This window comes from Paralichthys olivaceus, chromosome 22 (assembly GCF_024713975.1).
Source record: "Paralichthys olivaceus isolate ysfri-2021 chromosome 22, ASM2471397v2, whole genome shotgun sequence".
Taxonomy (NCBI): domain Eukaryota; kingdom Metazoa; phylum Chordata; class Actinopteri; order Pleuronectiformes; family Paralichthyidae; genus Paralichthys; species Paralichthys olivaceus.
In genome coordinates, this window is record NC_091114.1 from 15657516 (window position 1) to 15682500 (window position 24985).

The following is a 24985-nucleotide window of genomic DNA, read 5'->3' on the forward strand; positions in this document are numbered from 1 at the left end:
TATTTTTTTCCGGACCCAAATTACAGACGCAGAACAAAAGCAGTAAAGAATATTTAATAACAAACAGGTTGACAGACTCATTTGTCAAGTTAACAAACTCAGGACGTCCAAAAACCCGTGTCGCTCACTTTCCTTCCATCAAGATCCGTTTCGTTATTCCTCTGTTAATCATTGGAAAGTGTAAAAGTGGATCTGTTCCTTTGTCCAGATCCACCTCAAACTTTAATGGCTTTTATTTCCATCACATCACATACACGGAGAAACACAGAGCAGAGGTGACAGGCAGGGGAATGGGAATGAAATGGATCCCTGTTCGGGTTAAGACCCTGTATCGACAACAATCAGAGAGGATCATGGGTCGGGGACACAGTGGTTCTTGAGAAACGTTACGTTCGATGGAAAGGCAGCGGGATCGGTGTGGGAGACGTCTGCAGTTTTTTTTTGTGTGTGTGTGTGTTTTGACATGAAGGGAGGTTTTGTAGTTCGCAGCCCACTCACCTCTAAGAGCTCCACTCGGATGAGTCATGCTGTCGATAGCACCGTGCGGAGAGAGAGTCGGGGCCCGTCGTTAATATTCATCCTCCGGCCCGCGGCCGCACAGCAGCAGGTTCCTCGTCTGCTTCAGCTGAGACATGTGGAGGAAGTGCTGTTAGAGAGCGAGAACATCTAGTCCAGTCCTCACTTGTTTCGAAAGCCGTCGGAGGGTGAGGACTCGGTGTCGAGGTTAATGCTGCGGTAACGGTCGGGTTGAGTGGTGCAGATGTGATGGGTAGTGCGTCTCTGAGTGTCCTCGCAGCGAGGAACATGTTTTTTCTAGAAAGGTAGAAAAAGATGAATAATACATCTGTGGAAACTGTCGCTTGGAAAGTGTTTTCTTTCTTTTCTAGTGATCGTCCAGCGCTAACGATATAACTGATAACCAGCCGGCCGATGTTGGGTTAAGTGAAGCTGGATAACGAAAAGCTATCCTGGGTATGTTGGCCTTGTCTGGTAATACAGGTTTACTGATAAGTTCTAAACGTGTACAATCCTCGATTCAGTTTATGTTTTCCATCGGAGTAAAATACGTAGAATTTGAAAAATCTCATCCAATATCCGGTCGACCACGAGCGCATTCTACACTTTCCGAATAATTCAGCAGATCCAGGAGTCTGAGGCTTTAAAATGAGAGCAGCACCATGTTGTTATCATTTAAATGATGCCTCATAATTAACGATCGGTTCAGGATCCGACTCCCAGACTCCAGGAATTATCAGACACGCGCCTCGCCGCAGAATCGGAGTCAGTCTGGCAAAAACAAGTGAGCGCTGACGTCCACGTGCTGTTTGTACTTCTAACTGTGTGCAAGTGTTATTTCTTAATATGCAGCACCTTAATAAAATCACCACCTCGTGCGGACGTTAAATCCCTAAAGATATTTTAAAAAGCAATATTTCTGGTCCCGATGCGGTCGTAACAAAATCTCTGTATTTTTTCCTCTGAGGTTCCTTTAACACCTCGGCCCTGTTTGTCTGCTCCGTCCGTCCTCTACAGGGGAATAAGAGTGTGTGTGTGTGGGGGGGGGTGACTCACCCGTTTTTAAAGATGCATCGTAAATAGCCTCGCTGTCTTCTCCAACCCCTCCTTTTGTCTCAATTGGTCCCCGAAGTCTCCGTCTTCCCCTCTCAGCTCTCTGCACTTTAGTCTAAATATGCTTCCAGGAGATCGGGGCGGAGGGGAAGTTTTATTTTTAGCCGCACGACCTGCGTACGAAGACTTTCTCTCCTAAAATGAGACGTCCGCTCTTTTGAAATGGGTTCCACCCGCTGTACCTGGGTGACTGCCGTCATTAAAGCGAGGCCCCGTTCTCTCACACGTGTGAGTCACCGTCACTATTATTCTGTTTTTGATGCTGGAATCGTCTGTTATTTGGAAATCAGGTCTTTGGCTTCATATCGGGGAACTGTTGCAAAAGTGCTGCAGAACAACGTGGTGCTTACAGCAAGAAACATCAGGGTGTGTGTCTGTGTGTGTCTGTGTGTGTCTGTCTGTGTCTTTGTGTGTCTGTGTGTGTCTGTGTGTGTGTGTGAGCCTCCATCTCATTCTGTCACTGCTCAGGAGAAGTGTGAGTTGAATTTCTCATGTGTTTAATTGAATCCTGTTTTATCCCCCATTTACCGCACTCATCGACGGAGGATTATAGATGAAGACGAGGAGGATGAGGAGGAGTTGGAGAAGAGAGGGAGATAAGAACGATTTGAGGGAGGAGGTAGAGAGGAAGAGAGGAAGAGAGGAAGGGGGGAAAATAGGATTAAACAGAAAAAGATCAAGTTATTAATATTGTTATTACTCAACAGTTGTAATCTTCCTGTCGCACATTTCCCAGAAATCATCAACCAGTCAGCGGTGGTTGTTGCTCATGACATCACGCCTGTTGTAGTTTTGTGTGGGCGGAGCTCTTCTCTCGACAGCCACCAGGAGGCGCCCCTGATGTTTTGGCTTCCAGAAAATGATCCCCTTCTCTTAGTGACTGCTGCTGCAGCTGTGACGGTGTTGGACAGATGTTTGTCCAGTCGCCTGTCAATGTGTCACCCGTCCTCTTTTCAAAAAGCTTCAGACGAACTCGCCACAGATGTTTCTGCGGAACGAAGCGTCTGGCAGCTCAGGTCAACGTGCCGACGAACAGAAAACTGTCACCGGATCACTGATTCTAAAGAAAAACGCGCTTTCACTTTTATTTTAGCGATTGTCAAACAAAAATCAGAGGTAACATCTGTACTCTGAGATCTCTGAGTGGAACTGTGTGTGTTGGCAGCTCAGAGACGGAGTAGAGCTCCTCTTCATGCAAATTGCGGCTCACGCTTCACGTGTTCGCGGCGTCGAGCAGGAAGACATTGATGTCTGATTGGCCAGATGTTCCTCTCGCCGCCGTGAATCTAATGAGCCCAGAGCAGAGAGATCTGAGAAAGTTTCCCACTTTGGTTGAGGAGGGTGAAAAGCAGCCAAATGGTTTGATCGCGCTCGGTGAATAATCACTGACATTTTAGCAGATGAGTCTCTCACACAGGAGATTCAAACATTTGTATTTGTGTGTATCGGCGAGTCGTCACACCACGATCACAACTGCACATCTGCTGCGCCCGCATCCGAGATAGTTTATCATCCTTTTTGCACTAGTGAAGACCTCTATTGTGTGTGTGTGTGTGTTTGTGTATGTGTGTGTGTTTGTGTATGTGTGTGTGCCTGTCGTGCAAGATGAACCCCTTTTGTTTCCATCCCGTGTTCGTGCATGTTACCGTGCGTCTGCTTGAGAGATCTTTTTTTTTTTTTTTTGTCAACTGGTCACAGAATCGTGTTTCTAGGTGGAATCTCCTGCTGACATGTAATAACGTGTGTGAGTCGTGTGTCGTGATCTGACGGCAGGTTGATGGCGTCTCCCTGCACGGAGGCTGTTATTTTCTTCCCTGCAGGAGGTCTCTATCTTCTCATTGCCCCAAAGAGTGTGTGTGTGTGTGTGTGTGTGTGTGTGTGTGAGTTGTACGAATTGCTTTCTTTATTGGAATATTATCCGCTCCCTTTGAAAACAGACAATCAGGTCTAACATTTTCATTTTCCAGGATGCGTATCTCACTGTGGCTTATTAAACCGGTGACATCCGACCTCAGCAGTGTCCGAAATGTGCAAACGCCACATTCACGCTTCTATTCTGACGACGAGCGACTGAAAGTATTAATTATTTTAAATTTTAAATTAAAGTACCTGGTGTGTGTTTGTACAAAATAACGCTTCACCTGCTGACTTTCATTCGGGCAAATGTTCCGCTCGAGTTTAAATGTTTCAGCTCGAGTGAGTGAAGCGAATAACGCGAGTTCCTGTGCAGATAATTGTGATGCACTCCGAGAACGATCCTCTTTGTTTGCACGTGTCAATCTCACTGTGACAAGACGAGCGTGTGTTGGTTTGGATCTCGGATCAGTCAGAAAACTTTCAGAGCAACTTTGCATCATTTTCATCAGCCCTTGTTTTCCCAAATGCATCAATCCACCAGTCACCACAGTGTCCGTCTTCTCTGGGATGTGAGCTTCTCTCTAACTATTGGATGCAAACAAACTGTGACATTCTCACTGATGAGTGTGTGTGTGTGTTAGTGTGTGTTTGTGTGTTAGTGTGTGTGTGCACAGACTTTAAATCCATTATAGCAAATGAAAACAAAACAGCCGTAATGTCAGATCCTTTTCCCATCATCATTTATTCTCCCTCTGGATCCTCAAACAGACACACATGCTCGACACAAACTCCATTTATCCATCATCACGCTTTCCTAATCTATCTCGACCCTTTTCAGAAACAAATCTATGTGACCAGACTGTGGCGGCTCGTAATCAATGGATTTTTACAAATCCTCCGTCGCTCGCCGAGCTTTTCTCCCGCGTCTGTAATTAAAGTCATTTTTCGACTGTAAAGTGACTTGACCTTGAAGACGGACACTTCCTCGGTCCACAATCATGGAAATACACGTGTGACTGTTTTTATCTGAAGCCGGTTTATTCAACGTTTTCTGCCCATATTCTTTATTTTTTCAATTAAATCAGCAGTTTGTAAATCTTCCTGTTGATATTAAAAACCAGTGAATAAAACATGGAACAACCAGTTATTGTCTTCTTGAATATATATATATATATATTTTAATATTTTTTGAAGCGTCCTCGTTTAACCTGCGCGGTGTCATTTTTAGCGTTGCTGTAAAAATAATGCGCTGGTGAAGTTCGCCTCTCTTAAGTGTCTGGTTTGTCACTTCAGATATCACATTTCCTGCAGCGGGAACTGAAATGTGCATTTAAAATATTTAAAGTTTTTTTTGAAGTGCAGCTCATCCACCGGAAGAAAAAAAGCAACGTGAGTAATATTCCACAGTGATACTGTGAGAAGCAGGAAACACTGGGTCGTTACATATCCACAAGGTTTATTATTATCATGGGAGAGTGAATTACTTTGTTGGTTAAATATTTTGAATGTTCTTGTTGAATGAATAGAATGGAAATGTGTTTTTCCTCTGGGGAGCATGAATGAGCTCAGCCGATCTTTTTTTCAATGTTCAGATTAAATCTAAACCAAACGCATCAGAATCGTGAAAACACTTGAACGTCACAAATACATAAAATGACAAATCTTTGGAATAAAAATGTATGTAATGTGCACTTTGTCTTTTTTAGTTTGGCCCACGTCCCATCTGCCAACATGGAGGAGATCCAGATGTTTTGGCTTCACTGTTGGGAGCCGTCCATGTTTGTACACAGGAACAGTTGGGTTGTATTTAATCGCCGTCAGACTGGTTGTTATAGTGACAGTGATAATAGACGTACTTGTGTCAGAATGTTAACTACAGCACAATTTAGAAAACTAATAATAAGAATAACGATCAGACCTGACGAGCTGGTAAGAATCTTTTATTTAGAGTTTTAAAGTTGCTGCTTTTTATCAGCGGGGCGCTCGGTGGAGCTCCGGCTCCAGAGAAAGAAAGGTGACGACATGCGGCTGTGGTGCAAAGACACATCTGGAATATTTCATACACGCACATTTGTATTTTGTGTGTGTGAGTGTGTGTGTGTGTGTGTGTGTGTGTGTGTAGTTGACGGAGACCAGCCGAGTAGAATGTTTTGTTTTGATTTGACAGCTCTGAGCCTGGATCATCTGTTCACCGTATATTTCCCTGGCTGTAACTTTTTCGCCTCCTCGACACTGTTGTTCCAGGTTTTTGACACTTTGACGAGACGACGGTCCAAACGCAGCTCAAGCTTCACGCTGCACAGAGCGTCGGGGATTAAGACAAAGTCGAAGCGTTGCTCAGCGGCGGAGAAAATGTAGATCCAGGTTCATGTCACTTTAAGAAAAAAAGGATTGTTTAGTCTCCAGCTGTTTAGCACAAGACAGATGTTATTTTACTTCACAGTTCATTTCCCTTTAAAGGAGCCAAATAATTTCTGTGCATCTCTTTTTCCTCCTCCTTAAAAAGTCAGGATTCTTAACAGAGATGTTCCAAAACTGTTTTTCCCTTCCCGCTACCGATTTGCATATCGGCCGATACGGAGCACCAGACATAATTACTTTAACTATTCATTTATTCCAAAGGTTTTAAATGAAACATGGGATGCACATTAATAAAGCCGACAAAAAGAAAATTGCAGGTTTATCTTGGTGACACTAATGTACTTGTAGCGTACGTAGAAGAGGTACTATCAGATCTAGCCAGAATTGGAATATCTCCATTTCCGGAATCTTGTTAATGCGACGCTAACACCAGAACGTTTTATGCATTTTCAGTTTTTTTTTTCCTCTCTTTTCATATTCTCTGTTGAAAACCTGTCTTTGAGTTTTTGAGTTAAAATTCAACCTTTGGGCCTCAGAGTCAGAGATCGTCGGGATAACAGGCACAACATTTTCAGTTACCTAGAAGGAAAGAAGCAAAGGTCGGCCGTGTTTCACCTCCGCACGACTGGTATCTTGTGTTTTCACTCAAATCTAAGCCGACAGTATTGAACAGATTGAAGCGGAAGAAGCTGAAAAACATATTGAAACCGAGATCATCCCACTGGATGTTGCTGAGCACAAAAAAACCTGAATATTAGACCCGAAGGCATTGTTACCCCGGGTCATTCTCTAAGCTCCAGTGCTTCCCCGCTCTATGATGAAATTAATCCCATTTGTGTGTTTATTAAAAATAAAAAAACTTTTGTGCATTCAGAATGTAAGCTTCTTATCCGTTGGCGGTGCAGCGGGCTCAGAGTGAGAGCTGTGAATATTCAGGACGTCTGCAGAGTGAGAATGCTCCTCGCTTTACCAGGAGCAAATATAATCTGCAAAGTTCTGTGAATGGAAACACGCCAAGTGCTTAAATGCTTTGGTGTCTTTTCTATTATGTATTTAATATATATATTATATTAAAGTATTATTGGGTCAGTGATTTAAGTGAGTTAAAGTCTGTTTAATTCTTATAGTGGCTTTTGTCATGGCCGTGACTGTGGAGGACCACGAGTGTCAAAAGTGATGAAACATTTCATCAAATAGTACAAATCAAAGTCATTTCTATCAAAATGTATAAAAATATATCAAATAAATAGAAAACGTTACGAAGAAATGATTGATTTGATATTTTCATATTCAACAAATAGTTGATCACATCCAGGTTGTGGCATGTGTGCGATTTTTGTTTTGCCCTTCATCGCAAGTCGTTGTCATTGTTCCCTTTTCTCAATGAGGGAAGTTTCGCCGAGCGAGCGTCACGTACGTCGGCGACGCTCGGCTGGAGTCACTCACACCCTGCAGCTGCTGCACGAACACAGCCGGCAGCACGCGGGCCAGATGGTGCAGCAGTGGAAGGTTCATGTGAGTCTATGAGGAAGCAGAAAATGACATTCATAAGCTGTGTCCCTTTTAGCTGTTTTAGCTGAATCCGGTAGCAGAGACGTGTCCTGTCTGTCTCTAATATGTCTTTCACAACAAAGTCAGCAGGTTTTCAAACACGAGTAAACACAAGTGAAAGACAGTTGGATATTAGTACAACAAACGCACATTTGTTGTCGTTGTCTGTAGCTGCAGGTACACGTGGTCAATTTCTCCTTTATACGCCCGGGGGGGGGGCGGCAGCTGGGGAAGCAGGTGATTAACTAGCCAATTCAGAGAGACAACTACCGAATGGCACAAGAGCAATGGCAGTGGCCCAGTTTCCGTCCCGGAGCGTGATTAGCGTAAGTGCCGGAGTGTAACTGGGAGCGCCGACTGAAACTGAAGAACGGGGGCAGCACTTTGTGAAATCACATGTTGCCCGGTCCAATGAATTCCTGCGTTCAGTTTAGTGCCCGGCTCATATTTCATAGGAGAGCCTACTAACTAATCTGAATATTTTACATTAGCTTTATTAGCCATGAAACCCCCGCTCGACCTCAGAGTAAAGACATTCATCAGGGTCGAGAAGGAAATGCAGGAATCTGAGTCAGTCATGCTGCACCAAATGTCCCACGCTCATAGTTGTCAGTCCTCCAAATTATTTCCCAATGTTAGAGAGCAAAAATGTTCCTGCATTTTCTTCTTGGCCCGTGTCCCATCCTTCCAGCCAGTTACGTGGAAAACCGTGCAGTAATTTTTGCGTAATCCTTCTGACGAACAAACAACTGAACAAAGGTGAAAACGTGACCTCCGGATTTCTCTGGCTCATCGTCACAGTTTGAGTTTCCCTCCTCACTTCTTGTTTGAAGTCAGTCTTCTCATTCTCTGAGGATTTATTTCGAGCCTATAAATAATTAGGTTTGTCATTTCCTCAGAGATACACAGCTTTGTTTTGTGATTCATTCTGAAGGCAGGTGTGTTTTTTTTATTTTTTTTATTTTTCACAAAGCCTATATTTACAGAAAAAAAAAACGTCTTCCCCCTGGAGCAGATTTGATTTAGTGCGAGCCAAGAAAACATCACAAGTGTGAGAGATGGAGTGCGGGTGAGTGATAGTGGGGGGAGAGAGGGAGATGAGATGAGATGTGAAGGGGATACAGGTGCAGCAACCCCTCGCTCTGATCTCTAAATCTGGAGCAGACACACACTCCGGTCTAAAGGCACAGAGCGTGCCAAGCTCCTGAACAAAGGCCAGAGACGTGATGAATTCACAGACGTCTGGGTGACAGATAAGAAGATGGGACGATCGCTCAGCGTGGCACCGAACCCGATAGTCACAGTTGTTCCTTTTGTTCGCCGAGCTTAGCTGCGTGTTAACTGTTGTGTCCATGACGTCAGAGGTCCGGTACAACCCCGCCGGATACTGGTGCCGAAGTCTGGAACGCTCCGTTATCAGAGGGTGGGCCGCCTCCTGTGGTGGTTAAATATTTTGGACCACTCGCTCGTCCTATAACTGTGACCGCCTCATCACAGGTCCCATCCACTAACATGGAGGAGGCAGAATTTATGACGAGCACTTCACCCAGCCACCAGGGGGAGCTGCTGTGTCGTGCATCTTTTTCTACAGCCTATATAGAAAGGATGGTAATCTGTGTGATCATACATGACAAATAATAATCACAAACTGTATTTAATGCAGCCGTTGTTTTTTCTTCTCAGCGTGTCTTAGCGTGTCTCAGCGTGTCGGGGTCAGGTCATGCGTGTGTGTGTGTGTCTTCATAACCGGAGGGAGACAGACACGGGGACTCGGAGGTAAACAGGTTGTTGTCTGTGAAGAGGACGTTTTAGTGAACTGCTGTTTAATCAGCGTCAGGTGCAGTCGCTGAATGAAGCAGGTGCAGTCGCTGATTGAAGCAACAACTGAGGCTTGCGGAGATGAAGTCGTGCACTTCCTGTGACTCTGTCGCACATTTGAATCTGTTTTTTTTCAGACACACTAACGCTCTGTGCACCATCTGTCGTCCAACACTCTTCACATCTGACACTAAACGAACAGAACGCCGCCGATGAACATTTAGTTTCAGGAACTTTTCTCAAGAAGCCGAAAAGCAAATTATCCCGCGGACGAACCGTTTACTGCAAATATTCCAGGGGGAAGTTTTTAACTCAGCTTTACTGAAAGTTTCTGCTGATTCCCTCAGTTCTCCAGAGACGTTTTGCATCATAGAAGTTCACAAACTCCATTAGGGACGAACAAATGCAACAAGTTGAACTCCGGTTCAACCAGATTCCCCCGACAGGTTTTAATAAAGACGACGGTTCCAGGTATCAAGTATTTTCCTGCAGCGTTCAAGGGGTTTTCTTCGGAGGACACGTTGCTCGGTGCAGATAAAACAGACTTTCCTCAGGAGATGGTTCGATAAGCTTCCTCTCTGCTGGTGTTCCCTTCAGCCTCGTCGAGGCACAAAACAAACACACAGACTGGGTTATAAAGCAGGTTTCCACTGTGTTAGTCTGCAGTTGACCAAGTTCAACTCTGCGATGTGATGTCTGGGCCACTCAACCCAAATTTAAAACCTCTGAGGCACAGGAATATAAAGGTATTAAAAAAAATTTACAAGCTGAGTCTCCACCTCCTGTCTGAGGTTATAAAGCTCTGATAACAGAGTTTGCTTTGTTAATTTGTGGTTTTTCATCCTGAAGCCTTAGTTGTTTCCTTTCTCTCTTATTTATATATGTTTATAAAACACAAATCAGAAGATGTTCATTTGCCAAATGTTTTTTAATTTCTATGCGCTAAAATAACTTGTGCTCACAAACTAGTTAATCAGAATCGGTGTTTTGGACACGTCCAACTGCATCTTTGCCATGTTACCCTCAGCAAGGAGGCCTGAGTGTTTGTGGGATGAATCAATGTTAATGAAGTGTTGTTTGAATTCCTTCCAAGAGCTGGAAGCCAAAGTTTTTCCAGTACAGTCTCCGTCCATCAGTCCACCCACCGTGGGATCACACAAGCAAATGTGAAGCTGAGCTTTTGAGGAAGTATTTTCAGTCTGCTTTAATTTTTTTTGATAAAGAGATTATTGGAAAATTGTGACTTGATCTTTCAGAAACAATTTGTCTGTTTACCAGTGCAGAGCCTGTTGTAAATCAGCCTTTTATAAATCAGCCTGTTGTAAATCAGCCTTTTATAAACCAGCCTGTTGTAAACCAGCCTGTTTACTCGGCCTGTCGCCTTATTGAGCAGCAAAAGTGACCTGCAGTAAAAACGTCACAGCAAATAAAGACGTGTTGCAGACTGTGTGAGGACGAGCAGGAGCCGATCTGCAGAACCGTGAGCCTGCGTCCCAGCTGCCGATCAAAGTTTGAAGCTCAAGTCGGTGCGTTTAACCAAGAACTGTAGAACTGACGTCAGTGCACATACAAAGAAAATGAATTTAATTGGGTCCTTGGACACGTTGCCCGACCTTAGAATTAATCGACTCTTCTATGTTCATCGCAGCTCTCTGCTTCGTGTGTGTATCCATGTTGTGATAGTACATGCACCCTCTTCTTCCTCGTCTGCCTCTGCTTCACTTTCCTGTTTCCTTTCACCTCTGCTCCTGTCTCTGTCAGTTTGAGACGCGTTCCCGTGAGACGGTCCTTTAGTGCTAAAGTGCATTTAAGCGCTAAATCTTTCACAGCGTAAACAATTTTAAAGTCTAGTCTCCTGAATCGCAGGATCAACGGAGGTCAGCCTTTTACACCGGAGAGAAGGGATGGTGTCAACTGGAGATGGAGGATGAAGTGAGAAGAGAGACCACGGAGGTAAGTAAGATGACAAAATATGTGGGGATGTAAGATAACTGGAGGGAAAAGGAGCGATTGAGAAGGAGGAGCAGAGTGGAAAACATGTTGCAGACCTCCTCTCTGTCCTTGTGATGCCAAATATAATAATTTAAACGTCCACAAATGTCAGAAACCAAATACTTTATGCTTCGCCTGCATGAGCTATGTTCCTGCGCCGGTAAAACTCATCAGCTTAAAACGTTGGTAAACACACGATCCTCCATCATCTTCAGCCCGAGAGTCCGAGGGAGCCCGCGGAGGAATGAATCTTTCTTAGATACCCGGAGCATCTGGAAACTGAAAGGCCTGAAAAAGGTTAATTTGATTTAATCGGGACATATTCATTACACAGCTGCATAAAAATGATTCATAACCATTGGGTCTAATGCATCTGCAGTTACTTTATTAAACCGGGGGTGATAAGAGAAGGACGAGAGGAGACGGAGAGGACGGGTGGAGAAGAAATAAGTGTCTGTTCTAAACCTGTTTAAAACTTCAGAATTATTCCTCCTCATAAGTGAGTCGGCTGTTTCAGAAGTCTGTTAAGCAATCGATAGAATATTCAAACCCAAATACGCTGCTTTTCAAAATAAATTGATCGTTGTGTCCAAAAATAAACACTGGAAGTCGTTTTGAAGACTCAAAAATCTAAGTTTTTCATGCTGTTTATTATAGAAACTTGTAAATGATCCGAGGCAGGGGTTGGCAGCGGTGCTGGGCTGGAGGCGGGGATCTGACTGGCAGAGATGTGCAGACAGATGGCGGAAGAAACGATGATTCCGAACCAGGCAGGTGATGATGTGGTGGGATAATGGGAACGGCTCTGGGATGAAGCTGAGGCGGAGTATTAGAGCAAATGGGTAATTTCAAGATAAAGCAGCGCCACCACGACATTTGTACTAATATGGTAACCAAACAATCTGGCAAGAGACAAACGCCCTCGAGAGAAAAGAAAAAAAAACTGCACAACCCTTAGAATCAACTCTTTCGACAGTGGAAAAAATCAATGTGCGACGTGCTCGTCTTGCCGCGCCTCATATTTGCAGCCGCGTCGGAGCACATGATACGGGTGATGGATTGAGAGACTGAGGATGAGCGCCGTGCCGAACTCGAACAACTGGAACATCCACTGTGCTGGAGCGCCACCGCTCTGAGTCTGGGGGAGGAGGGAGAGCAGCAGCAGCAGGAGGAATGAATGTGACACCTGCAGCGATCGAGGGTGCTGATCCAATTTTAACTAGAGCTATGCCAGATGCTCGTGTTCCTCCAGGCCCAGTAACAAGTGTTCTGTTCCTGGGCTCGTGTTCTGGACTGATAGGGAACGCACAAATAACGTCTCGTGTTTGGACCGCATCAAAAATGCATGTTAATGCAAATGGCCCACGCCACTTGTGCTCAAACTGTTATTTGAGTGCAAGAGATATTCGAAGTTTTACAATCTTATATTCAGTAATGTCTCTTTTTAACCCCCCCGCTGACTCTGGGATTTTTTTTCCAAAAGAATTCCCGTGCAGCTGCTGATGACAGCTTTTATACAACAGAGAGCGAGAACCCACGAAGAAGCACTGACGGGTATTTCTAAATTACAGTTTACTTCAATCCAATCCACCCGAGTTAGTGTTTCTGCCTCTCTCTCTCTCTCTCTCTCTCTCTCTCTCTCTCTCTCTCTCTCTCTCTCTCTCTCTCTCTCTCTCACATCCCATGCATCATGTCTCCAGCCTCTGTGACGAAAAACCTTGAGCCCTCCGACATCAAAAGTTGTTTTTATCCTTGGTATAACTTTTAGCCTGTCATCCATCTATGTGAGTTACTATAGCAACTCACTAAGAGCTAAAAGTTATCTATTCTCTCGAGGTCCGCCTGCGTCACAGTGACGAGTCCTGTCCTGTTTTAGACGTCCTTCAATTCCAGAGCAACAAATGGATTCCGCGTGATGATTCACTTTGGGCCGACCTATCACAGGACTCATTACACACTGCCGATGAATCTAACAAGCTAACGTGAGCCTGGTTCACAATTCACAAGTCTCGCAACATGTGGAAAGAAAAGCCCAAAGTCGGTGCTCGATCTGCAGCCGCCGTTCGCTTTGTGTAAACTCTCCAAAGACGTGATCAGAGACACCGACAGATACCAGCTGGTTTCTCCTGGTGAAAGATTCCGTCGTCGCTCGTCCTCCTGGTGTGAACTACAGAGATGCGAGGACGTTGAAAGTTGTGTTGTGCTTATGAAACAATAGTAAGGACGAAAGTGACGCAAATACAAAATCCTCCGTAGACCAGACCGTCTAATTTGGGTTTGGCCTCTGTCGTCAACGGTCCTCTGCGTCCTCCAGAGGACGCGGCCCCTGACTCGGGACACGTGATGCAGTTGTTGAGTGTCGGCAAAACAAAGCTAACGTTGCCGCCTTCACATTCATGCAGCCGGTGGTGAGAAGGGCGTGCAACAAAGACGGGGCGAAGCGGGACAGAAAGACGTCATGAGGATGAAGGAGTGATTAAGGTGAATTCAATGGGAGAATAAATGAAGTGAGCAGGAAAAGACAAACGGATGGAAAGATGTGGTAATGGGTGAGACGGAGGGAGAGAGTCGATGGAGAGGGATTCAGCCGGGGAGCAGCTGGAGTCATTACAGATATAAATAGTGGCACAACTAAGAAGAGGTTTCATCACAGACACAAAACAATGCGTGATGTTGCTCGACAGCAGACACGACGACTAAACTGCTGCTTCTGCTGGAAACGCGGATCTTTAATTTCCCACGGTGAATTTTGGGAAACCTCTCAGATTTCAGTTTTGCATAATGTAATCAAACGAGAAAATGAGGCGTGTCTGCTTTTTCAAAAACCGCGATGATTGGAAAGTGGCCTCGGCACACTTGCCGTTGTCGTTCACATCTGTGCGAGTATAGTTTTCCTAGTTTTTTTTTCCCATGTTACCACTGGGCTGACGGGACACGGCACACAAGAGATGCTCTTCCAGTCTGTAAATTCACTGGTCTTCATGCAGCTTCGGTTAATTGGAGACTCTAAATTGCTCGTAGGTATAAATGCGTTGATCTTTCGATTTATCTGTTTCGACTCCTTCACCGTGTTGTCCTCCTTGTGTTTGCATTACGTTTGTATTTGCTCTTTTATTTTGTCTCCTACCCCAGTGTCTCTGTCCCTTACTCGTGTCCCCTGTGTCTTGTTAGCTCGTGTGAATTAAATCCCCGCGTTTCCTTCACCCAGTCGCCGGTTCGTGTTGTTCCTCTGCACCCGTCGGAATCAAATATATTATGTAGTTTATAGAAGGCCGTTATAAAACGTGCATCGCCCTTTCATTTCTGATAAAATGTCCCTTTTCAAAGGAATATTTTCGATTAAACTAAATCTCTTTTTAAATTATGGTTTTATTCACACTCAGGCACAAATGTTCTGAGTCCCTCTACAGTAATAACTATTGTGAGATGGGTTTTGTTAAAAAAAAAAACTGCCCACAGGAGAATTTCTTTGTCATTATGTGTTCCTGTTTTCATACCTCTCACTTTTTAACCAACTGTTCCTGTCCCACTGTTTTTCGGATCTCCTGTGTTTCTCCCAAAACGAAAGGTGAAGAAAAGAGTTTTATTCTCTTGATGCGATGTTCAAACGTTTTTGTTTCAGCTCTTGTCCGTTTGTCTGTTCGCTGGTTGGTCTGTCAGCAGGATTACACAACAACTACTCGACGCTTTTCCTCGGAACTTTGCGGAACGATGGGACATGAATTCAAACAGGGGGTGTCCGACCAGAAAGAGGATTTGATCACAGAGCATGAACACGACGCTGCAGTAGCCACTTCAGGAAAAAAAGGAGAAATTAACAGTGGCAAAACATCGGCTGGTCCAGTGAATCACACTCTCATGTCGTGGATGGTTCAGTGAACCTGACTCTAACAGTTACTGCCCAGAGCTGCGGGCTGCAGGGATGAGGTGTAACAGAGTGTTTGCAGCTTCGGTGCACAGCTGAGAACTCGAGAGCAAGTCGACGCAGGTATGAGTCAAATTCCACGTTGAAAACCCAGCGACGTGATGAGGGCTACCTGAGGTGAAAAGGTGGAGATGAAGTTAGGATCCGTGCTCCTGCTGAGACTGTCCTCATCAAATGAATGATGCTCTGGCCCTGAAGTGACAGCTGCACATTCAGTCAATGTCATAAAACTCTGAGCTGTTGCTTCGATTTCGCTAATGACTCATTTATTCAGTCACGGCAGGTTGTTCGTGGCACAGCAGTCCTTTGCCTCATGGTACCGAAAACACCAACGAGTTGCTCAGAGGGAGGTCGAGACTGCGAACGGGCTGCGATCAATATTTTTACAACATTAAACTGACGATGTGTGACCACCCGTAGATATCAGTCTTCTCAAGATGCCTTATTACAAAAGATCAATTAATATAATTCCCTCGAAAAAAAACGCTTTAGCTTGCAGTGTTTGAAATGAATAACTCCTTGATCCGCCCCCTTTATCAGGATCCAAGCCAGAACGTGATCCATCTCTCCGCCACGTTGGATGGAAATCCGTTCAGTGGTTAGAGGCAGAAGCAGCCGGTGAATCCGGCGCTGCATTTTCCGAGCAGGAAACATAACGGTTGTCGTCGTCTTCATGTTGATCGCTATCAGTGGCCTTCTTCCGCGTGCATGCGAAAACATTATCGAGGAAGTTGCTCAACTGATATGATTCTGTCTATATATGAGCTTCACATCCCTAATTGTTCTTTTGGGCTTTGGTCCACTCTAACTCAAAATACCACGTCCCGAGATAGAGATAAAGATGTGCCCTTTATTTTAAGTTTAGCTTTTCCCTTGAAAGTCTGTGGATGCTACTATTTAGCCCAAATTAAACTAAAGCATAAACCGCGCGGGTGCTGCAATCCACACGCATTTTTAGAATCAGCGGAAAAAGGAAATCTCTCTCTGCAGGATTGAAATTTGTTGGTGCGTGAATGCAAACATTAAATGCAGCCGCTTCTCAGGAACAGAATATCTTCTTAGTCAACCTGCCAGAGTTAAATACATTCTGCAGACATGCAGAGGCCTGGTGCTTTTCTACCTTTTTCCAGCAGGTAATATCCAGTATAATTCTGCTGTTAGAGCAAAATGACACAGAGAAGAGCAACCTCTTGTGCTGATATCCCACACAAATAGCTCCCCTCTTGTCTTCTCTCTGCATCCTACATGTTTCCACTCCCCCACCAGTGCTGCTCTCCCTGCTCTAAATATAACAGAGTTACCTTCGAGGGGGCAATTACACCGATCACCCTGAGAGGAGAAACGAGTGTTATTTGTTAATTCAGCCGCGTGCACCTAACGATGTGGTTGTAGTCGAGGATGGATGGTGATTGTCAGGTGGCAGCGTGAGCTCCACGGAACATATTCCATATCTTCAGGTACATAAACGGTGAGACGGAGGAATCAAACTCACAGCGAGACACAGAAAGTTGATTTCATTTAAAAAAAAAAGTCATTTATGCATTTGCTGTCTTTGTGCTAAGCTAAACGAAGCTAACCAGCTTGAGGTACAAGTACATCAGAAAAGTGTAGTTCTACTTTACACCTATGTATTTTTTAAAGAGTGGTTTTAATGCATCAACATATCAACAATATTTGAAATTATAGAAGCGGTAAATATAAGTATTCACCGTAATCATGGCTCGTTCTCCACTTTGTACCGTCCCAATGTTTGGGAGTTTTTAATTTGTCGAAACCTTGTTTAATTAGTCATAAATAATCAACGTGTGAGGAATGTTTACGATTCTAAACGAGGTTTTAAGGTGAATTAAACACATGTAATTACTTTTCCACTAATATGGAAGCAGATATATCATCATTGCATCATTCCCTGATCTTTTTCATGCTGAGCTCTCTGTAACGATAAAAAACTGCTCTGGATGAGGTTGTTTTTGTAAATATAAAACCTTCCTCCTCCAGTTTTGTGTCAAAACTGAAACCTCCATCTTAAAAATTGACAAATCTTTATGCCGGCATGGCAACCGAGAAATATGTTCCTCCTCTCGTAGGTGTAGCAGGAGGCTACGTTGGAAAAATACCAACAGCATACTAATGATTTTCCATGGAAAAAACCATTAAAGGCCTATTTTTGGAACCGTGTGAGGATGTGTGTGTATTATCTACAGATTGCGTGAACTGGTGAAATGTAATCTAAAACAAAGCACTTCCAGTAAGTCGCTGGCTGACATCCTTTCTTTCTCTCCGCGGGCAATATATCTTCTGCCTCTCTCCGAAAGCTGTCCGGTCACTCCAGCTAATTCCATTACTGCAGAGCCAGGTGACAACATCAGGCGGGCAACACACAGACAAACACACACAGACAGACACACACAGACAAACACACACAGACAAACACTCACATAAACGGCAAACACTGATAAGTAAAATCTATGTGTCTCCCAGAGAGATGGTGCGAGCGGCAGAGGAAATGGACGTTGGAGTCTGGGAGATGTAGAACTGATAAAAAAGAAAAAGGAGAGACGTCATACACACATTCACTGGAGCCAGACGGGGGGAAAAAAGGGCAATACATAATTACAACCTTGACGCTGTGCTGGTGGAGCTTTAAAACGCTTCCAACAGCTGGTACGTAATCCTGGACAACAGCTACCATCCAAATGGCCAAACAGACCATAATTTCAGCTCTGGGATGGTTGCCACGAGAACAACAGCATCTCACATTCGAGAGGAGCCCCTAAAAAAAAAAAAAAAACCATCCTTGGCACAGAGGCCTTCCTCTTTGTTTTATATTCATAGAAAAGTGGCGGTGGTTCCGTTTTATCGGTGCCATCAAATTCCCTTCCCGGGCGACTCTTGACTTTATTTGGACTCGACGGCCTGAGAGGTTTCGGCTATTTGAGCACCAGCTCCGTGTGCCGCTCTGTTATTTTCTGGAGGCTTGAGCGAGTCGTTGAACGCTTGTTGACCGCGTGACTGAAATGACCATCACAAGCTCTGAATATTGATGTGATTAGAGAAAAGAGACACACGAGAAAAACGTGCCAGGGTGCAGCAATTAAAATCCATTGGGTTAGAACAGAAGGTGCAATTAGGCTGCATCCAAACTAATGTTTTCATTCGAATGTCCACAAACACAGTTTCAGCACCACATCAGTGAAAATGCTTCTCGCATCAGTTGCAGGATTAGAGACGTGACCATAGACTGATGATGACTCTGCACTTCCTCCCTCTGTCCAGAAATGACGCCACGAGAGAGTTGCAGTCGTGGGGAAGGAGCCGAAGGGTTCGAGGTCCCGCCGATACATTCGCCAGCCACCAGGGGGTGAGTGAGACGCTTTGGCAACAACAAAAAAAAACACGGAGTAAATTCGAGAAACAGACGTCGGCTTAAAGCGGTTAACTTCTCAATGCCCCTTCGGTCCCTCTGTCATCAAGCATTTCACTCCTTTAAGCGAAGCGGCAAGAAAAACAGACTGCAGTCAGCAACGATCCTATTTAGCCAGTTTCAGGAAGGTAATTACCAGCAGAGCCTTGGAGTGCGACATTATCCAAAACATTCACCCTCTCCATGCAGTCTCGAGAGGAGAGCACTCAGAGGACACACACACACACACACTGGAACACGCAGGTCCACATGCTCGGCTGTAATTATTCTTAAACCCGATTTTTGAAAAGGAGTTTGGCTGAGAGGAGGCAGCTGGGGCTGGAGTCAGCACTCTGATAACCTCCATGTTAACACTATTAGACCGAGACCAGCTCTATTATGTACACAGACACTCCTCACGCTCCGAGTCCAGAGAAGAAGAAGAAGGAATCGAATATCTAAATGTGAGAGTCAGTCTTCATGAGCTGTTTCTTCACAAGGGTTACTCCACTTTCTTTACAACGGTCCGATTAGTCAGTGCCACTTTAAATGATTGCTCGTTTTTTAATTAATGGCTAATTTGTTTGATTGCAAACCCATTTCTGCGGAGAGTAAAAACGTGTTTCCAAGGGGTTAACAACAGCCAGCGTTGTTACGAATCTTCAGCTCATTGAAATTATACTCCTGTGACTGAGGATCTTACCACTGATTTGATTTAATGAAAACAATACTGAAGATAAATCGAAGAGATACAGGAATCAGACAAATGTCCTCATTCAATTTGAACAATATCTGATTATTGTGATGGAGTCTGCAGAATCTATTAATCTCTGGTTTAAACAGCAGATCTGCAGAGAGAAATGTATTAGACACTGAAATCAAGAATAACTCCTGTAACCTGAAGTTATATAACCAGCGTTTAATGCAGAGTCTCTATATGAAGAGACCAAATCATCTGGCTCGCCCCTGGTTGGCTGTCTGCAGTATTGTGCCTCCTCCATGTTATTAAATGGGACATGGACCAAACTAAAAAAGATCTGTTGACGTTTCAAACTGCAACGCAAATAGTTTGATTAGCTTCAAATGTTCCTGATCCATGTGCAAACAATATAAACCACAAACATCGAACTCTTTTCAGTTTCCGCATTAAGCTACAATCCAGTAATAACGTCTTCTCAGGACACTTTGTGGAGATGGATGTTGAAGTCACAGTGTGAATAAAGATTAAAATGGGAAAAACCAACAGGGACGGACTCGTCTCATCGCTCTGCCAACTAGCTCACTGATACAGATCGCCAGAGATGCAGAGACGTGTTGTTTGTGCAAAGACGATGAGAGCTTCTGTCCCATTCCGCTGAAATGGGAAAGCTGTTTGGCACTTAGCGGCTCTAACTGTGATGTGGTAGACGAAAAACAGCAATTATTTACCCATTTCAAAAGCGTAAACATTCACTGTACATTCAGATGATAGTCGATTAGTGCACCGACCAATGAAAGAGGAGGCGGGTGTAGGAACTGAAGAGGGAAGAGTTAACGGGTGTTCTGGGGTCAGCAAAGGTTTGTAAGAGGAGCGACCGCTGCAGGTGAGAAGTCAAAGGAAACTTTACTTGACAGGCGCTCGGCTGAGTGGAAGGATTCAGGAGGCGTGCGGAGAAGTTCGGGATGCACAGGAGACCAGAATGAGAGAAGTGGAGGCAGACAAAGAGGAACGGATAGAGATGGATGGCTGCAGACAAAAGGAACAGACAAGGTCACGGCCGTGTGTGAGATAAGGCAGGAAACTGAAGCCTCTGAGCGTCGAGGTGCATGCCAGACATTACGTTCCGTCATTGTTCTGGCTTGTGTGCGGTGCATCTAGTGCGACATGGATTGGAGCTGCAGGAAACAAGTCTACAAACATCTCTGTGATAAATGTGCTCCTGGAGGTGAGGGGGGGGGGGGGGGGGGGGGGGCAGCTTTAGCTTCTGCAATAGCAAAATATTAACAATTACTATTATTCCATGTTGCCTGGCAGTGGTGTTCTCACAGTTCACACCTCGTGAATACCAAACACAGACCGTGTGCACAGTGTCCCGCGTAACGACCAAGCGCTCCGTCTGAAGGCGGCGTTCTCTGCTGTGTGGGTCTGTATGTGCGGTGAATGTGAAGGGGCAGCGTAACACTGACAATTTTTATGATTCCGCTGCATCAGATTTTATTGGATCAACAACAGCGATTAAAGATTTACGGCACAGGCCTGACGGCTTGGAACCAGCGTGGCTGCTGCTGCTGCTGCTGCATGTCACGTCACCGTTATGACGGTTGTGCTGCGCGAGTGTTGAAATGATGGAATCAACCCCGGAGGGAATATCAACGTGAAAATTAGCCGCGCACTGTCTCAGAACATTTCTTTCGAGTAGGTTTAACGTGTAAAGTGTTTTTCCAGCAAACAACAAACTGCATTAAACCGGTTTCCCAAACGGCCGCACAGCAATAAGCCTTTTGCCTGAAAATGCGTTTTTATTATTATTTTTTTTTTGTCATCACTCAAATTCCCGACATTGCAGCTTCAAAGCCATTCAATTTCCTTTATTGCCATGTTGTGGGGGGGGGGGTGCATGACGCGGGAGAGAAGTTGTTCAGCGCAGTACAGTGGCCTATTACAGTGGGGCTGTGTCGGTTTAGTTTGCCCCATGAGTTTAATGGAGCCCTCAGTGTATTACAACATCTGGTGTAGCTCTAGTGTAAAATGACTTCAGTGATGATAGAGAGGAGGAGGAGGAGGAGATGAGGGAAGATGGAAGAATATTAGATTTAGGCTGAGTCCTGAGGTGTTTGCTTAATTTCCGGCCAAATTCACGAAATCCATTTATTACTGACTGACAAGAGTTGAGTTGGTTAAAATCTGCCTTCCAGGCTTAACTCTCGTTGAACGACAGCTGCTCTCTGCTGCCGTCATGTCGTCCGTCCTACAGTCGATCATCACGACAGTACGTGGTTGTTTTACGGTTTATTGACTTCTGTTTGGCGATGGAGAGAAACAGAGAGAGGGGAACGTGTGTGAGGAGGGAGAGAGTGACAGCACTACATTTAAATGAAGCTCTCGGTGCATCACACACTCTGTTAAGGTGACACCCCTGAGACAACAGAATGGCAGCCAGGTTATAGAGGGAGGGGAAGAGTGTGTGTGAGTGAGTGTGAGTGTGTGTGTGTGTTCATTCTCTCTTTTCAACAACCTGTCAGCTGCTGCAGTGCAGGTATTCCAGTCATTCTCATGCAAGCCGCGACCATTTTGGGAATCAACCTTACGCCGTGAGGACATTTTGGTCCTCGCTAACATAGAAATACTAGAATGTACGTGTGTGTGTGTGTGTGTGTGTTGTTAGAGCACTTTGTGTTTGTGTGTTCCCCAAAAACTGATTAAGAGTCATGATTAGCAGCAGACTGTGGGCAAGGGCATGAGACTGATGTCAGACCGCAAGGCAACACAGACACACACACACACACACACTTAATTAGGAAACTAATCTCTGTTAATAATAAGACGGACGGAGACATAATAGAGGGAGAGCAAAACAAATAAAACCTCCCCTGGTTTGGAAAAAGCGACACATCGGCCACATTGCACAGAATATTTGATTCCAATTTATTCCTTCAGCTCCGTCTTTTTCTGAGGTGGCTTCAAATAAGATGCTCTTCAAATTGTAAAATCAGTCGCCAGGCGCTCGCCTCCATTACGGGACTTTTGGTCATGAGTGTGTTTCCTTTTTCTCGGGAGTGTGCGTGCAATGTGATTTCAATGACTTGATTTCGTGAAAGATTCTCTTCTCAAACCCGGTGGAATGAGGCCCCTGTCTCCGAGTAGTGTTTGCAAAAATGCGGATGACGCCTTAAAATGCAAGAACAGGAGGGTTATGAATCCTGAGTCAACACGTTTGACAGTGAGACGTTCGCTGCGAGACTATTAAGGGCACAGAGATACGATGGTGCACAGGAAGACAAGAGGCCATTTGAAGGAAGGAGCCGGGGACGAGACGCAGACGAAAAAGCACGAGATTTGACAGTGATGCGCTCCGACAACTCCCAAGTGTTGACAAACACAAGGACGTAAATACATATTCAGGATGTCAAGACACGCGCGAACCAATCAGCCCGCAGTCGATGGCTCGGGCTGAGAACAGAGCCGTCAGTGCTGTGTCTAAAAACGGCGAATACGTGGCAGCGAAAGATGGAAAAAAAAAAAAAATGCCCAAAGGAAGAAGGGGAGAAAGGGAGAAGAGGAGGAGGAGGAGGAGGAGGAGGGAGATATGGAGAAGTGAAGGCAGAGCAGAGCAAAACCAAAGCATTAAAAACCAGTGGATCCAAGTCGGGTTTTGTGATGAAGAAATAAAGCGACAGAAAGTCTCTCGGTGTTTGAAGAAATACTCCGACGTCTTATCACCAAAATGTGCGTAATAGAAAAATTGGCCTCAGCAACTGACGCATATTATTATAATATCAAATATAATATATATAATATAACGTTAGGTTGTTGATACTGGAGCAGCAGGGCTACACTCATCATTTTCTGCTGAAGAGGCGTCAAAATAAAATGTTCTGAACAACTTGAATATGTTATATATGTTGTGTGAAGTCCTGATTACGACGACGTTCATTTAACGCTGTCGTCCTTTAAAGAGAGTTTTTAAAGAGATTCTATTCTGCAGAGTTTGTAAAAAAAAAAAAAAATGATCGTGTCCAAACACTACAGATCACGACAGGAATCACTATCACGGTTTAACCTCACCGAAAACAATCAATATGACTTATTTCACAAAAAAAAAACTGCAGCGACTTCTCTGACAATTGTGGGTCGTGGAACGTCCCCCGGCCCGTTGGGACGACACTGATGCTGTAAGGAAATGAGGCAGAGCTCCGTGTAATGAAGGGCAATATGTTAATTTGACATTTAGCCCGAATGACTAAATGTAGATAAATCCCTCGGTAGATTAAAGCCAGGCCGGACTCTTCACGTAGAGCACTTAGAGACGTGAACTTTAGTTTTCATTTCATGGTTATTACTCGATTATATATATCTGTGTGTGTGTGTGTGTGTGTGTGTGTGTGTGTCTTAAAGAAACACACGTGTTCTTGAGCTGCCAGTTTTACTTTCGCTATCGACTGACAGGGAACAGGACAATCGTTTAGGCCTATCTGACACACACACACACACACACACACACACACACACACACACACACTCTCACACACACTGACACACACTGACACACAGACTTGCTGATAAATCCCACGTCAGCTCAAATGTGATGCGACATCCATCCACATCCCGCGTGTTCACAGGCCCGATGCTCACGCTGCGGTTTCAGAGCCGTGTGCCATATGGTGCCGCTGATCTCGACACCTGAAGTCATGAAGGGGGACGTCGGGGTGCGTGAGTAAGAAAGATGAGCGGAAGAAGAAGAAGAAGGAGGTGAAGTGAGGTGAAAAAAAGGAGAAAACATTTTCCCGGAGAAAGAAAATGGGTCAGATAATGAGATAATTGGTTGTTTGTATGAGCGAAGGATAAACGATCGACCTTTATCCTTATATCAGGTGAAGTCAGGCGGAGGGAACGAGGGATAAAGGATGGAGGGATTGCGAAAGAAGAGAGGAACGTTCTCTCTGCGATGATCAGATGTTGGAAACTTCAGGGGGAGGAACAGAACTCGTATCCGCACGGGATCTGCATAACGTGATGAAATTGGATTTGGGAAAAGTCCGGAGCTGAAGTAATAGTGGAGATCAGGCTTCTGGAAAATGAGGATTCAAAGGTAGTTTAGTGGAAAACACGCTTTTCAGGCTGGCTGGCTCGTGGACTCACAGATAAATAGAGTCATGCATGAATTTAACATAAATACAAAGCTAATCATGTGAGAATAAAACGACTGATTATTGACTGACCCGGTTGGATCCATAGAAATGTTTTATTTTTCACACAAATTAAAAATTCTCTTCGCGCAAAACAAGCTCAGTTTAAACCTGAGAACCGTCTCCCTCGGGTTTGGCACAGACGACTCAATCACACACGGGACATCTCGTGTTAGTCACCGACGAGCGGAACCAGACCGACGCTGCTGCAGGATTACTGTGTCTTCATGCTGAGAGGTGACGGTGCTGAACCTCACACTGCGCCCGCCTGTAAACAAAGATTCATCTCAGGGAGAGAAACGATGAATGAATCGAGAACTGAGAAAAGAAAGCTGCGTGTGAACGTGTCCTCTCTCCTGTCTGTCCCCCCTCTCCTCTTGTCCTCCGCTCGTCTTCTCCAGCTGTTTTCCAGCCCACACAAACACGAGGGCTGTGCAGACGCTCACCTCGGGATTCTTCTGCATCATTTTCATTTGCTGTTTCGTGGCAAATGTGCTTCGTCACAATCAACCGTCTCCTCTGTCGTGTGCGGCTCCAGACGCCTGAGCATGAATTTAAATTAT

The 24985-nt window shown here is 44.7% G+C and overlaps 1 protein-coding gene across 3 annotated transcripts in view; it reads left to right on the forward strand.

The window, feature by feature from the left end:
• Positions 1-24985, forward strand: part of htr2cl1 (5-hydroxytryptamine (serotonin) receptor 2C, G protein-coupled-like 1) — a 143314-nt gene that overhangs the window by 14234 nt on the left and 104095 nt on the right. For all 3 annotated transcript variants that reach the window (XM_069518655.1, XM_069518657.1, XM_069518656.1), the window contains exons 2-3: positions 11083-11169; positions 18410-18494. The gene's annotated coding sequence lies outside the window, so the exon portion shown is untranslated. The remainder of the gene's footprint in view (positions 1-11082; positions 11170-18409; positions 18495-24985) is intronic.